We start from the raw sequence: 16969 nt of genomic DNA on the forward strand, positions 1-16969 counted from the left end.
ACTCAACTTCATCAGGGTTGGATTATTGGTTGTCTTCTTCTATTATTATAGATTTCTTGTTGTTTTTTAGATATTATTTGTGTGAGATTGTTTAATATTTCAAAATATTCTTCATTTTGTAATATATCTCTTATTTCAATTCTTTCTAATCTTCTTCTCATTTCTCTGTGTTCTTCATTTTCTATAGTATTTTCACAATGTAACACTATATGTTCTGGTGTACCTAGTTCTCCACATTCACAATATGCATCATCTTTTAAGTTAAATCTTTCCAAATATGTTGGGTACGGTCCATGTCCTGTTAAAAAGTGTATTAAACCTTGTTTTGGATTAAAATAATTTGGAATGTTTTCTAATATTGGTATAAAATTGTATAACCGTCTAGATTTTGTTGAATTTTCCCATTCATTTTGTCTTTTTCTATTTATTATTTCTTTTAATTCTCTTTTATTTCTTATATCTAATCCTATTATTTGTATTATTTTTTCATATTTTTCTTTTTTTAGCCAATAATTACATGCTCTTTTTTGTGTTTCTAAATGCATTGGCATTACTCCAGTTAAAACTGTGAGTGCCTGTGTTGCAGTTGTTCCAAATGCTCCCGTCATTCTTACAAGAAATCCTCTCTGAGCTCTATTTAATTTTTCTACGTTTTTTTTATTTATTAATCTATGTGCCCATACACTTGAACCGTACCCTACAATTGATGCAAGTATTGTACTTAGGTATATTCTCATCTGTCGGAACGAAATTCTATATTCCTTCTGTGCTAGACTAGCAATGCTATGCATGATCTTTGTTGCCTTTTCACAGACACAATTCATGTGTTTTGTAAATAATTTTTGTTCGTCTATTATAATACCTAAATATCTTGTTTCCATTTTTCTTTTTATTGTTTTCCCTCTAATTTTTATAATTGGATCTCTTTCTAAATTTCCTTTTATTAAACTATATGTTGTTTTTGAATCTGATATTGTTAATTTTACTTTATTCATCCAATCATTTACTCTTATTAATACTTCATTTGATTTATTTTCTAATTCTCTTCTTGAGTTTGCATCTATGATCAACAACAAATCATCTGCATATGCTATGCTTCCAAGCACTTCAGGATCTATAGTCAATTGTTCCAACAGTTCCTCTAGCATTACATCCCAGAACATAGGTCCACAAACTGATCCTTGTGGACATCCTTTTGTGATATGTTTTGTCTTTTTTCCTGTTGGACAGCTTAGGCTTGCATATCGGTCTTGACAGTAGTTTCTGAGACTTCCGTACAGATTCTTTGGACATCTCATTCTTCGAAGTCTTTCAAAGAATGACGGCCACCAAAGATTGTCAAAAGCCCCAGACACGTCTATAAAGATCATTAAAACATTCTTTTTTATGCTTTCGTTTACTATTTCAAATACTTTATTTATTGCATCTTCTGTTGATCTACCTTTCCTAAAACCATACTGACCAGGATGTAATCCAATTTCTGTTCTTATTTGATTTAATTTTTTACATAGTAATTTTTCTTGTAATTTTCCCATTGTATTCAATAAACATACCGGTCTATATGATTTCGGTAAGGCAGGATCTTTATCTTCCCCTTTATGTATTATTATAACTTCTGCTTGTTTAAAATTATTGGGAAACCTTCTTTGTCTAAGACATTCATTATATAATGATGTTAGTACTGGAATTATTTGTTCCGACAATGCTTGAAGTATTTCAACATGAATATTATCTGGTCCAGGTGCCTTCTTTCTTTTCATTTCTCTCATACTTTCATATACTTCTTCTTCTGTGAATTCCTCTATTTCTCTTTCTTCTTCTATTTGGTATTCTTGTATCATTTCTTCTCTTATATTTCTTTGTTCTACTGTTTCTCCTTCTAATTTATCTGGAGGTAATAATACATTAAGTAATGTTTCGGCCGATTCTTCCCAACTTTCTGTAAATGTTCCATCTTCTTTTTTTAAAGTAGAAAGCATTGTCGGACATCTAATTTTTTTAGAAACTATTTTATATGGTATTCCCCACATATCTAATTCTAAGTGTCTTGATACGAAGGTTTCCCAACTTTTAGCTTTTGTTATTTTTATTTCTTGTTTATATTCTTGTTTTAGTCTTCTATACTCACCTAGAAGGATTTGCCTCTCAAGATAGATACCACATCGTTGATATCGCTTTCGCGCATATCTAACTCTGCTTCTCATTCTTGTGAGGTTTTCCTTCCAGGCTGAGTTTTTTACTTTACTATTTTCTTTTATTTTTGGTATTGCTATATCCATTGCTTTTTTAATTTGTTTGGTTAATTCTTTTGTTGCAATATTTATATTAGATCCCCTTTGTACCAGACAAGGTGGTCGAAACTCAGACTTTAATAGTTCATAATTTGCTTTACCTATATTGTATCTTACCGAAGATATTTCCGTATTACGTGGATTTAGGTTATTAAGATTGAAAGTTATAAGGTTGTGATCACTTATTGTTGCATGCTCCATCACTTTCCAATCCTTAACTAGGTGTGCTACTGCAACATTTGATATTGTTATATCTATATTGCTAGCCGCACCAGCTCTGTTTTGAAAAGTTGGTGGGTTTCCTGGTTTATTGTGTACTATCAACTCTAGTTCATTAATCATATCTTCTATTAATAATCCTTTTTGATCTGTTTGAGTTGAATTCCACAATATTGATTTTGCATTTACGTCTGCTACAACTATAACTTTTTCCTCTCTATACGTTATAAATATAGCTCTTATCTTTTCCACGTATTCATCAATATCTTCACAGAACTGACAATATAGGTTAGCTATGATAAATTTACCTGCTTTTGTTAGCAATTCTACACAGATACAGTGTCGATCACTAAATTGTTTTAGAATTAGAAGTCTCATATTTTTATTGAATAATACGGTTACCGCCATTGGATTTTCTCCTATGCTTGCACATTGTGCATTAATTGGCATGTGTTGAATTTTTCCTAGTCTTGTGTATGGTTCTTGAATGCAAACCATATCAAGACTATTTTCTTCTGCTGTTTTTCTTATTTCATGTAGTACTGTGATACTTCTCATACCATTTATTTGTCCTATTTTTATATTGAATGTTTTGTTTGTCACTAATTAATTTGGTTTGTTTTTTTTTTATTAATTTCATTTTGGTTTCCGTGTTTATTAGAATCGAATAAATTTTCATTTTTAGTATTTTATCACCATATCTGTGTATTTTATTATTTTTAATTATTTTATCTGAGTTTATTCCCTCTTCTCTGATACAATAATTTTTATTATTTTTAAAGTATTTTTGTTTTATATTATGATTTATATTTTTTGTATTTTTAGTATTTAAAGTATGATTTTTGGTTCTCATGACTCTGTTTTTAACCATTGCATCACATTGGTTTTTATGTTTTTGAAATTTTTTATTTTTTATTATATTAATTTTTAATGTTATAAAATTTAATTTTAATTTAATTTTAATTTCAAATTTAATTTTAATTTTCATTTTAATTTTAATTTTAATTAAATTTTAAATAATATTTATGTACCATAGTCTGTTTTTTGAATTAGACGATTTAAAAGTAGAGCATAAGTTGTACAATTTTTATTTTCTTTATTACATTGTTTTCCTCTGTGTTTGCAAGGTATGCATACCTTTGGCTGTCCTGTTTTATTACAATTTTTTCTTTCGTGATTTTCACCACAATGGTTACATGTTGTTTCTTTATTACAGTGTTTGCTTACGTGTCCTAGATCATTACATTTATTACATTTTGCTACCACTATGTAATCTTTTGTGTTTACACTTGTAAAACCAACATATGTTTTATTTATTATTAATTGTTTTCTTATATCAGGTGACACTTCTAATACATAATGGACCGTAGATTTCTCTCTTGGTCCTGTCTTAAATTTTAATTTACAATTGTTTGTAAAGTCTTCTTTTGTTATATTTTCAAAATTTTGAGTATATATTTTATTTAATATAATTTCTTCTTTTTCGTTGCTTGGTAAATCATACATTATTACTAGTGGTTTTCTTTTTTTTGGAAGTTCACATTTAAATTTTTCTTTTATTTTTTCATTATTTTTTATTTTTTCAATGTCTTCTAGTGTTGGAGTTTCAATTATTAATACTCTTCCTGATGTTCTCATTTTGTTTATTTTTAATTTATTTTTTTCTGGATCTAGAACTTTCGTAAGTTCTTCTTGTACTTTTCTTCCAGTTTGTGCTGTTTCACTTGTTATAAAAAGAGTGTTTATTTGTTTTTGTGTCTCTATTAGTTTTTGATTTTCAATTTTATTATTTATTGGTTTTGATGTTATTGCAGCATATGTTTGTTTCGTTTCTTGTGTTTGTGTTATTGTTCTTAATTTTTCATATTCTATTCTTTGTCTATTATTTTCTTCTTTTAATATTTTTATTTGTCCTTCCATATTTCCATATTCCATTGCTAATAACATTATTCTATTTTTTAAATCATCTTTTCCTATTTTACTTAATCTTTTACCTATTTCCATTTCACCTTCAATGAAGTCAAGTAAGTCTTTAATTTTTGTTTTAGTATTATCAATATTTTCATTCAAATTTATATTTAATTCAGTATTATTTATATTATTATCTACAATACTATTATCTAATATTTCATTATTATTATTTTGAGATAAGGTATTAATACTAATTCTAAAACTATTTTCAATTATGTCATCTATTTGAGATGAATTACCTCCAAAAGAAGTAATTTTCTTTTTATCTCCCATTTTTTCCACTTTTTTACCTACAATTTCTTCAGTGTGCTCTTAGCCCTACCACTGAGCTTATTGTGGGAGGACCCCGACTTATGGCAGTGGAGTGGTTGCCCGCCCCCTAACCACGTGGAGGTGGCAGGAGTACTAACTACTAACACTAAAGAAATACAGGATACATACACAGATGTTCTTACTAAAATAAATAGAAATGTTCTAACCTATTTGAATTTGGATGCCTGTTATAAAATCCTCCTCCATGGGGTTAACGTTTATATATATTACAACTAGTTGATGGGATCATCAAGGAGAGTTCGTTTCACACTTTCGTATGATTTGAGACCGTTAACGGGATTCTCTTAACGGGATATCAACAGATTTTATTACAGTTTTGACGTCTATTTGTGTCACTTCTTCAGTAAGAGCTTCACTGATTTCTTGAACACTAACAATTTTTACCTTTATCTGGATATAAATGTAATCCTTTATATTATGGTCAATTAAATCACTAAAAAAGAATACTAAACAAGACCAAATAAAGATTTTGATATCTATGTTTATCACCATGTACCATGTACTAATATAGTTTTCTTTCAGTGAGGAATTCACTATTTCTTTGCGTAATAATAATTACTATATATATTTTGATATAAATATATTCTCTTGCACCTTTACAGCTTCCAAAGTAACTAAAAAATCAATTTTTTTCTAAAAAACTTTGATAAGTACTTCGACGTCAATTTGACAATTCTAAGGTTATTCTAAGTCGGAGAGATAGAAGCGGATTTTGTGCGTGATAAGTAATATGGAAAAACTATACGGGGATATGTTGAATTAGTTGTGTACATAACTTTCACCAACGGCCGGAAACCAGAGTTGGGGCCGAGGGTAGTTATAAGGGGTCAAAGTCGCGGATTTTATTATTTTTTTTATGACGCTTATGATCGAGATAGTGCACCAAAATTTGGGAATAAGTAGGTCATGACGTAACTAAGTAAAATCTCTAGGGGCGGAACGCTGCGTGGCCGACAAAGGGGTGGGGGTAGGGGTGAATATAAAAAATATAAAGGGTTTTTTGCGACGTTCTTGATTGAGATAGTAGACCAAAATTTGGAAATAAGTAGACCATGACAGTACTAAGTAAAATCCCCAGAGCCGGAAACCAGAGTTGGGGATGAGGGTAGTTATAAGGGGTCAAATTCGCCGTTTTTATTATTTTTTTTTGTGACGCTTATGACGAGAGAGTGCACCAAAATTTGGGAATAAGTAGGTCATGAGGTAACTAAGTAAAATCTCCAGGGGTGGCACTCTGCGTGGCCGACAAAGGGGTGGAGCAGGGGTGAATACAAAAAATATAAGGGGTTTTTTCCGACGTTCGTGATTGACAGAGTGCACCAAAATTTGGGAATAAGTAGAACAAGACATAACTAAGTAAAATCCTTGGAGCCGGATACCAGAGTTGGGCATGAGGGTAGTTATAAGGGGTCAAAATCGCCGTTTTTATTATTTTTTTGTGACGCTCATGATCGAGATAGTGCACCAAAATTTGGGAATAAGTAGATCATGAGGTAACTAAGTACAATCTCCAGGGGTGGAACGCTGCTTGGCCGATAAAGGGGTGGGGGTCGGTGTGAATATAAAAAATGTAAGGGGTTTTTTGCGACGTGCTAGATTGAGATAGTGCTCCAAAATTTGGGAATAAGTAGACCATGACTTAGCTAAGTAAAATCCCCAGAGCCGGAAACCAGAGTTGGGGATGAGGGTAGTTTTAAGGGGTCAAAGTCACAGTGTGTATTATTTCTTTTGTGACCCGGCACAACATTTGTCCCCCACTCAGCGTTCCGCCCCTGGAGGTTTTACTTAGTAATGTAATGATCTACTTATTCCCAAATTTTGGTGCACTATCTCGATCACGAACGGCAAAAAAACCCCCGTATATTTTTATACTCACCCCTGCCTATCACCCCTTTGTACCCCAAGCAGCGTTCCGCCCCTGAACATTTTACTTAGTTACGTCATAACCTACTTACTCCCAAATTTTGGTGCACTATCTCCATCATGAGCGCCACAAAAAAAAATAATGAAAACCGCGACTTTTACCCCTTATAACTACCCTCGTCTGCCACTCTGGTTTCCGTCTCTGGGGATATTACTTAGTTATGTCATGGTCTACTTATTTCCAAATTTTGGTGCACTATCTCAATCACGAACGTCGCAAAAAACCCCTTACATTTTTTTATATTCACCCCTGCCCCACCCCTTTGTCGACCACGCAGCATTCCACTCCTGGATATTTTACTTAGTTACGTCATGACCTACTTATTCCCAAATTTTGGCGAGCTATGTCGATCATGAGCGTCACAAAAAAAATATTAAAAAACCGAATTTTGACCCCTTATAACTACCTTCCTCCCCCACTCTGGTTTCCGGCTCTGGGGATTTTAATTATTTATGTCATGGTCTACTTACATCCAAATTTTGGTGCACTATCTCAATCACGAACGTCGCAAAAAACCCGTTATATTTTTTATATTCACCCCTACCCCCACCCCTTTGTAGGCCACGCAGCGTTGATCCCCTAGAGATTTTACTTAGGTACGTGATGACCTACTTATTCCCAAATTTTGGTGCACTATCTCGATCATGAGCGTCATAAAAGAAATAATAAAATCCGCGACTTTGACCCCTTATAACTACCCTCGGCCCCAACTCTGGTTTCCGACCGTTGGTGAAGGTCATGTACACAACTAATTCAACATATCCCCGTATAGTTTTTTCATATTACTTATCACGCACAAAATCCGCTCCCAGCTCTTAGACTATATGCTTGATCCTTGGAAATAATTTTGTGGATTCGAGTGCTAGCAAGTATTTCTGAACTAATCTGCCAGAACCTCTTCCAAGATTCTCTTTTCATCCTTCCTATCTCTTTGTTTTATTCAATAAGAGTTTTTCTGTATGTTTCCCAGTTCCTCAATTATTTGGGTTATTTGATGGCCTCGTGAGTTTTTTTTAGTTTTTTTAGTTTTCTGCTTCACCAAAGCGTTTGTCATTGACCTAGAGAACGTACAATAATACCATCGCTGAGTGGTGCGTAAAAAATATTTACTATTCATTTAAAATAACAATTTTAGTAATATTTATTATGGTATTTAGCAAAAAATTCTATACTCAATGCTACATTACATTCTGTTCTTGGTTTTTCTTTGCAGCCATTAAATTGATATAGCTGTTGATTTTAACGCTTCTGAACGACGACGACGCTTCTTAACCCTTAACTTGGCGGTGTGTACTCCAGGATACGTTATTTATTAAAATTAATTTCTCTATATTTACGTAAAGTTGCCACGAGATTTTAAACGCACCCTCTCCATAAAGCATTCGCCTAAACAATAAATTAATTTGAATGTCATACACAGAGATTTCCACCAATGAGAGAGCGTTTTATGTAAGCATGCTAAAAATGGCTTCCAAAGAAGGTGTTAGTTTGTGTCATTCGGAAATTAAATTCATTTTTTAAATGTTTTAAGTTACTGTATGAATTGATAAACTATAATTCTATATAATTAGGCCTGCAACAAACAATCGTATAAAATAATATTCAGGATTTGTTTATAAACAAACAGATAGGATCACTTTGAAAAGTAGTATCTCTGAAAATACATTGCCAGGTTAGCTGCAATTTAGATAGTATCCTTGAATATACATTGGCAGGTACTGATGAAAATTGAATGAGTATCTTTTTGGATACATTACCCGGTATACGGACAAATACTAACTGTTTCTTATTGCCCATTAGAGGATTAACAGGAAAGTAATAAAAACATTTGGTATATTATGTTTGTAATGATTTATCGTATGTTCTTATCTACTCCAAAAGCTTGTATGTATAAATCATATGTCCCGTCAATATTTCTTGAAAATATTAGTATAAAAACGATTATATTTCATATTATCGAATTCTATTTTTTATATATTAGGTATATACAGTGCGTCTGTAAAATAACGCATACATTCATTAGATATTGTCTAAATAATCATAGAAATTCCCGAAACAGATCGATTTTTATTTTTAAATTACGATTTTTTGGCATAATACTAGTGACGTCATCCATCTGGGCGTGATGACATTATCGATGACACGGAAAAAGAAGATTCGTAGTCACGTTATATATTCGTAGAATATACCTGGAGAAGATGTCAGAAAAGATCTTTTCGGACAATTTCCAACTTTTACAACCAAAGGACGATGCCGAAACTGTTACAAAGGACAAACAGCAATGAGTTGTACAAAATGAAGGGCGAGATTATGTTTGGCGGAATCCCGTAATTGTTTTTATGATTTTCATAATAACTAAATTTTGTAATTTTTTCTACTTATAATTATTACTTTTTACTTTTATTTTTTGAGTGTTTCAAGTTTTATTTGAAGTTTTGAATTTAAGTTTAAAAAATAAATGTTTGATCATCATTGTAGTTTATTTATAATTTATAAATGTACAATATTATATATTAATTGATTCAATACTATGTGTATGGTTGAAACCCCTACACAAAAAGCGATCTATTCATAATTGGAGTAACAGAAAATTCCACGAAATAAAATGACAACATTAGACAAATCTATAAATGTTTCGCTAAAAGTCTTGAAAATTCTAAAGACTTTTAGCGGAACAATTTTTTGTAGATTTGTTTATTGTTTTCATTATATTTTGTAGAATTTTGATAATTTTGTTTTAATTCAATAACCCAATAATATTTAATATATTGGTCCAAACTACAAATATACATCTTGGCAATGTGTCTTTCTAGATACGGAGGTATTTTTTTAATAACCTGGCAATGTATCTATTGGGCATCAGTACTTGTTTTATAGTGTTCCTGGCAATGTGTCTTGCGAGGTACATTGTAATGTACGGTACGCCTAGTAGTGTATCTTATGGGATACAATGTCAATAAAACGTCAAAAAATTTAAAATAGAAAAAAAAATGTAATTGACTCTGATAATGGAGCCCTCTAAAAATGACATCCAGTAAGCAAAAACATTTTTCTTACAGCGGTTATAGGCGCGCCAAGTTAAGGGTTAAAGCTGTAGAGATGACCTTGATGTAAATGAAAAACTTCTTACTCTTTCTTTTAGGATTATTCGACTTTTCCTTTAGAAATTTAGAATTTAGAATCCTTTTACCCACTATCCTTGTAAAAAGACAACAGTACCATGTTTTGACCAGTACCGTGTTTTGACCAGTACCATTTTTATCGCAACTGTATATACATATTTTCTAATATTAGTGATTCGATTTCATCAAAACTTATGCCCGACATGTTTACCTTGTCGTTCCACGGCACAATCAAAATATTTTCTATATCGTCTAAGTACACACAAATCCTAAGGTCTTTCGGCCTTATAAATTTTAGTTGTAGTTCGTATTTGATACTATTGTATCAAAGGGTGAGACAAATAAAGGGTCTATTAGAAATATCTAGAGCAGTGGTTTTCAATGTTTTTGAGCCATGTACCACCAAAATTCTTATAATTATTTTTGGTACCACCTAACTGAAGTATCTATGGAGAGGTAGATAATCTAATTAACTACAAATATGCTGAATTTTGGCTGTGGTTTTCACGTTTTGTGAACCATAGCACGACCGCACCTAATGAAATGTACCACCAGTGGTACATGTACCACAGATTGAAAACCCCTGATCTAGAGAACTAAAGGCAACATAATCATGAAAATTTAAATTAAGATGTTTTGAAGAGTCATGTGTTTAATGAAAATATTTTCATCTATTTGCTACTTCCGGTTATACCACCGGAAGTTGCTTATAATTTCGCTTTTTTTAAAGGGACACCTTGTATATTATTACATTTTTGGATTCTCTTCGATATCTTCTTTCTCAAGATATGAGGTTTTGTAATGTTATACAGGGTATTTTAAAAGATAATTACGTTTTTTTTTAATAATTTCGTAGTAACTATCACACCCTGTAGAATTGTAGTAGTTTGACATCTAAAACTCTACTTACGTTCAAATGATTTTTAGTATAGTCTATTATTGTTAAGAATAATTAATATAGCCAAATTTTTAATTTTAGTATACAGGGTTGGTCGAAACTCGGAATGAGTATTTTCTGAATTTTCTTAAATGGAACACCCTGTATTCTAATGAAATATACCTAACTGCTTTAATTTGTGCTTAATTGTTAATCACACCAACAATCTTAACTACGTAGGTATTTTGGTAATTAAACCATTATTGGTAATTTTAAGGATCAGTCTGGATTAATATGTATTTATTTCTGAAACATTATTTGTGATTGAATATTTTCACGGCCAACCTAATAAAATTTTACGTATTTTTTGTTGCAATTAATGTTTAGCTTGAATCACCAATAACTCACAAATTAAAGCAGTTAGGTATAGGGAATACTTATAAAATAAAAAGTACCATGAAATATCATTTCATTACAATACTAAAATATAGGGTGTTCCATTTAAAAAAACTCAGAAAATATTCATTCCGAGTTTAGACCAACCCTGTATACTAAAATTTCAAAATTAGCTATACTAATGATTCTTAATAATAGTAAATTAAATAAAAAATCACTTGAACGTAACTATTACAATTCTACAGGATGTGAATGTTGCTACGAAATTAATAAAAAAACGTAAATATCTCTTAAAATACCCTGTATAATATTACAAAACCTCACATTTTAAGACAGAAGATGTGGAGGAGAATCTAAAAATGTAAAAATATACAGGGTGTCCCATTAAAAAAAACAAAGTTATAAGCAACTTCCGGTATTACCGGAAGTTGCAAAGAGATGAAAATACTTTCATTTAATAGATCATTCTTTAAAACCCCTTTATTCCAATTTTCATGATTCTGTTGCATTTAGTTCTCGAGATATTTCTAATATATCAGTTATCTGCCTAAGCAGCGTATAAATTCCGTGAGGCTTCCGCGCGCGGTCTGGCTTGCGAGGCAACCGTGGCACTTGCCCCGCGCTGCTTTGTCGCTTTGCCGCCGTAACAGTTTGGTATCCACTTTCCGCGGCAACGACAACAAACATGCCGCGCGCGGCAGCCTCGCGAAATGGATACGCGGCTTATGGCATTGTTGTATTAATCTTATACAGGGTGTAACAAAAATACAGGTCATAAATTTAATCACATATTCTGGGACCAAAAATAGTTCGATTGAACTTAACTGACCTTAGTACAAATGTGCACATAAAAAAAGTTACAACCCTTTGAAGTTACAAAATAAAAATCGATTTTTTCCAATATATCGAAATCTGTTAGAGATATTTTATTGAAAATGGAAATGTGGCATCCTTATGGCAGTAGTACCTGAAAAATCAAATTACAGTGAAATTTAGACACCCCAAAAAATTTTATGGGGGTTTTGTTCCTTTAAACCCCCCCAAACTTTTTTCTACGTTCCAATTTAATTATTATTGTAGTACCATTAGTTAAACACAATGTTTTAAAAACTTTTTTGCCTCTTAGTACTTTTTCGAAAAGTCGAGTTTTATCAAGATATTTTGAATATTTGTCAAATCCACCACATATTTGTATTTACGATTATGGAGACTGTAATAATATGAAAATTTATTTATGATTTACATTTTTGGTATATTTTGAACCATATTAAAAAAGAAGCTACATCTCGATAAAAGGTGCCTTATCAAAAAAATACAAAGAGGCAAAAAAGTTTTTAAAACACTGTGTTTAACTAATGGTATCGCAGTAATAGTTTAATTGGAACGTACACAAACATTTGGGGGGTTTAAAGGAACAAATCCCCCATAAAATTTTTATGTAAACATATTAAAAAAGAAGCCGCAACTCGATAAAAACTGCCTTATCGAAAAAATACTAAGAGCCAAAAAAGTTTTAAAAATATTGAATTAAACTAATGGTACCACAATAATAATTTAATTAGAACGTACACAAAAGTTTGGGGGTGTTTAAGGGAACAAAACCCCCATAAAATTTTTATGGGGTGAACAAATTTCACTATAATTTTTCTGTAAGATGCTCCTGCCATAAGAATGCCACATGTCCATTTTCAATAAAACATCTCTATACCCTATTCCACGAACATACGCCTGTTTTGGATTACTTCGACAACGAATATTTTACTGTGCAAAATAAGAAGAACAAAAGTAAATTGCAAATTACATTGTTGTTTATTGGAATAATTATTAGCGCCATTTACTTTCGTACTTCTTATGTTGCACAGTAAAATATTCGTTGTCGAAGTAATCCAAAACAGGCGTATGTTCGTGGAATGGCCCATAACAGATTTCGATATATTGGAAAAAAATCGATTTTTATTTTGTAACTTCAAAGGGCTGTAACTTTTTTTATGTGCACATTTGTACTAAGGTAAGTTAAGTTCAATCGAACTATTTTTGGTGCCACAATATGTGATTAAATTTATGACTTGTTTTAAGAGAATTTATAGATACTATTTAGTAACATTAACAATATGTTTTTTATTTTGGTCTTTTGTAGTTTTTAGTCTACACTTTTACATGTTTCATCCTGTAGAACCGTTACAGCTGGGCATGAGCATTTACATATTTGTCAGTGTTATATTTAGTGCACTGAGTCAGCGAAGAAATTGATTTATTAAACAAGAGTCCCACGTGAAATTTATGACAGAAATAAGTGAAGAGAGAGGAATTGTTCTTAACAATGAAATACTAAGGTGTAAAGTTTAGCGAAACGATTGTTTGGGATCGAGAAAATTTATGAGACAACTGGGAAAGTTTTTAGACAAATTAGATAAATGGTTGAGAGTTGAGACTATGTTGTGGGGAAAAAGTAGCAAGTAGCATATTTGATCAAAATATTTGAAAAAAGGGAAGTGAGTCAATAAAAAAAATTTTTTCAGCCAATATACATTGCTCCAAGAAACCAACGCAGCTCTTTAAAACCTACCATATACCTAACATGAAAATATTAATTGAAATGAAACGCATTTTATTTCGTATTACTTTGTAAAATAAACACATTTGGCGGTGTTGTTGCCAACCATCTTTAATATTCATAAACTTTACACAATCTTAAAACAATGAACAACAAAATCGTTAATCCTAATTAAATATTGTAATTGTTCAAATTTTTTGTATGTTCTTATAACATTTTCTCTTTTATTATTTACATTCCCTGTTACCCCATTTCTTTCTTAGTCTTCGGTTGGTTTTTGGGGGTGTGTAGGTTTGAGATTGTTGAGTTTGAGGTTATTTGATTTGGGTTGTCGGGTATGAGGTTGTTGGAATAAGGTTTTTGGGATTTCTGAATTTAGATTCTTCATTATACCTACTAGATAAAATATAACATGATCATCATCATAAAATATGGTTTGTAACAAACTCTTTTAAACTAGGAAACTTTAAAATACGATATCTCAACAAAAAATAAGATATCTGAGTAAACTGATTTAAAAGATTGAGACATACTTTAAGATGGTTGATAATTGTTTCTGGAAACGAATTATGTTAAGATGCTACAAACCTTCAAAGACAGACAGCCAAAACTGCTACTTTTGCGAATTTAAGAATATTTCGGAGCGATTACGCCCAACAATTTGATACAAAAATCGATGCAGAACGGTGAAGCGATGTAAACGCGATCCTACGGTGTTCTATCTCTCTACAGCCCTGCCGTGCTTAGCGAAAACGCCGTATCCGCAAAAATCTGAAAAAATTAGATTTATACATTTTTCTAACCCAAATGTGCATATCTATCTTATAGTTCAGAGAAATAAGGGAAAAAATATCCTGTTGGTGACACAACCTCCTCCAGGCCGAAACCAAATTTTTTGAATAGTGTGGACATCTATAATAATAACCTATACGTTTCCTGCAGCCGATTTTGATGATATACATAGTTATAAACAAATGAAGATAAAAACCGTAAGTTTTCGCTTTTTACGTATATAACCAAAAGTTAAGTATTTTAAACAAATTTGAGAGAAAGAAACTCATAATTCGTATAAAAAACTTCAATATGGCGTTCGCTGAATATATCTATCCTTATTGGTTGCTTGGAAAATTGCAAAATAAATCCTAAATTTTGAGTTCTTACAAATATTCATAACTTATGTAAAAATTAGCTTAGAACGTTCTTATTACACGGAATGCCAAGACTTCTGGTGCTTAAACCATACCCTAAATTTCAAAGCAATTGGTCAAATAGTTTAAAAGGTATTTAATTTGTTTTCCCAAATTAATTTTTTTTGCAACGCCAAAGTCAGGAAATGATGAAGTTACACTAAAACTCTGGATAGTTTATGAAAAAAGAAGATTTATACTATTATTTTAATAAAAAAAAATGACAAAAAATAATTCTAAATACTGCAAAATTATTTTTCAAAAACATGTGAATTAAAAAAAGGGGCTATCTTCTTCCCTAAAATTGTCCTAGAACAATTGTTTTTCTTTCTAAATGTGTATAAAAATTCAGTCTTTCCAAATATGAAAAAATATTTTTTCTACGGGTAACCGTTAAAAAGTTATTCTAATTGTTTATAAGTAAGCAAAAAATTGACGTGTTTTTGCATAATAATTTTACACAGTTTAAAATTACTTTTTGTCATTTTTTTCAATTAAGACAATAGTATAAATGTTCTTCTTCGATAAACTGTCAGAAGTCTTACGGTAACCTCATAATTTTCTGACTTATAGTGTTGCAAAAAAATGAATTTGGGATAAACAAATTAAATAACTTTTCAACTATTTGACTAATTGCTTTGAAATTTAAAATATAATTTAAGCACCAGAAGTTTCAGCAATTGGTGTAATCAGAAGGTTCTAAGTTAATTTTTACATAAGTTATGAATATTTATATAAACTCAAAATTTATGATTTATTTTGCAATTTTCTAAGCAACCAATAAGGATATATTCAGCGAACGCAATATTGAAATTTTTTAGACGATGTATGAGTTTCTTACTCTCAAATTTGTTTAAAATGCGTAACTTTTTGGTTATAGACGAAAAAAGCGAAAATTTACAGTTTTTTTATCTTCATTTGTTTATAACTATGTATATCATCAAAATAGGCTGCAGGAAACATATAGGTTATTAACCCTTAAACGCCCAACCTTTTTTAGGTTCCATGTACGCCCAAGGGTGGGTAAAAAATGTCCACCTCGAAAATAGCTAATATATTTATTGAGAGTTGTTGGAAATGGATTAAACTTAACAATCTTATGCTTAATAAACACAGCATCTTCTTAAATATTAATATAAACAATTTACAAACCTTACAACAAAATTACAATCTACATCAAAATTAACATACCAGTAAAAGCCACTAATTCAGATTTGTCGATTTTCTCCGCATTCTTCCTTTCAGCCTCCTCATTGGCGGATAATTATGTCGATAATGTAATTATACGTCGATAACTATATGAATTATGTTCCTACCAACGAGAAATTACAAAGAAACCTTTAGTAACAAGTTTTACCAAGGGTGTACTTTTTATGCCCACCCATATTTAACTCAAGATATTACTTTTATTTTCAAAAATATCGGTAAAACCAAATTAACATTCGATAAAGGGCTGTATTTTTAACAATAAATAATTTTTGAACAATTTTTAAACACGTAATAAATATGTTACAAGGGAATACGCATTCGGTGGACATTTTTTACCCACCCTTGGGCGTTTAAGGGTTAATATAGATGTCCATACTACTCAAAAAATTTGGTTTCGGCCTGGACTGGGATGTGTCACGAGAAAAATCTTATTTCTCTGGACTATTATTTGCTTACTAGAAATGACGTAAGTTAAGCCAAAATACATTAAACACAATACATTTTATGCCGTATTTGCAAAAATGTTCATGGATACTTAGAATAAAAGCGTCATTTGAAAAATACTTAGACAAAACGCCGTATTTAAAGGTCACTCGCCGCGTTTATCCTAAGCAGGCACTAGATGCGGCGTTCTACCTAAGCATTTGACAGATTTTTACAGCGTGTGAAAAATTTTTATTAAGGTTAGTTTGTAGTCATTTTTCAACGAGAACGGTTGTTTATGATATAATTTTTTAAATATTTGTCAAATAGAACAAAGTTAATACTGCTGAACGCTATTTCTTTATCAACAGAAAACCTAAACACATATGTTTGAGTTGTTGGTGATCAAGAAATAATATATGGTTCTAAATAAAAACAATGCGGTACTACTAAGTGAGACAAA

At 31.2% G+C, this 16969-nt stretch overlaps 1 protein-coding gene across 1 annotated transcript in view; it reads left to right on the forward strand.

The window, feature by feature from the left end:
• LOC126884668 (protein embryonic gonad-like) overlaps positions 1 to 16969 on the forward strand; it is a 484503-nt gene that overhangs the window by 331618 nt on the left and 135916 nt on the right. The gene's annotated exons all lie outside the window — the stretch shown is intronic.

Source organism: Diabrotica virgifera, chromosome 5 (assembly GCF_917563875.1).
Source record: "Diabrotica virgifera virgifera chromosome 5, PGI_DIABVI_V3a".
Classification (NCBI taxonomy): domain Eukaryota; kingdom Metazoa; phylum Arthropoda; class Insecta; order Coleoptera; family Chrysomelidae; genus Diabrotica; species Diabrotica virgifera.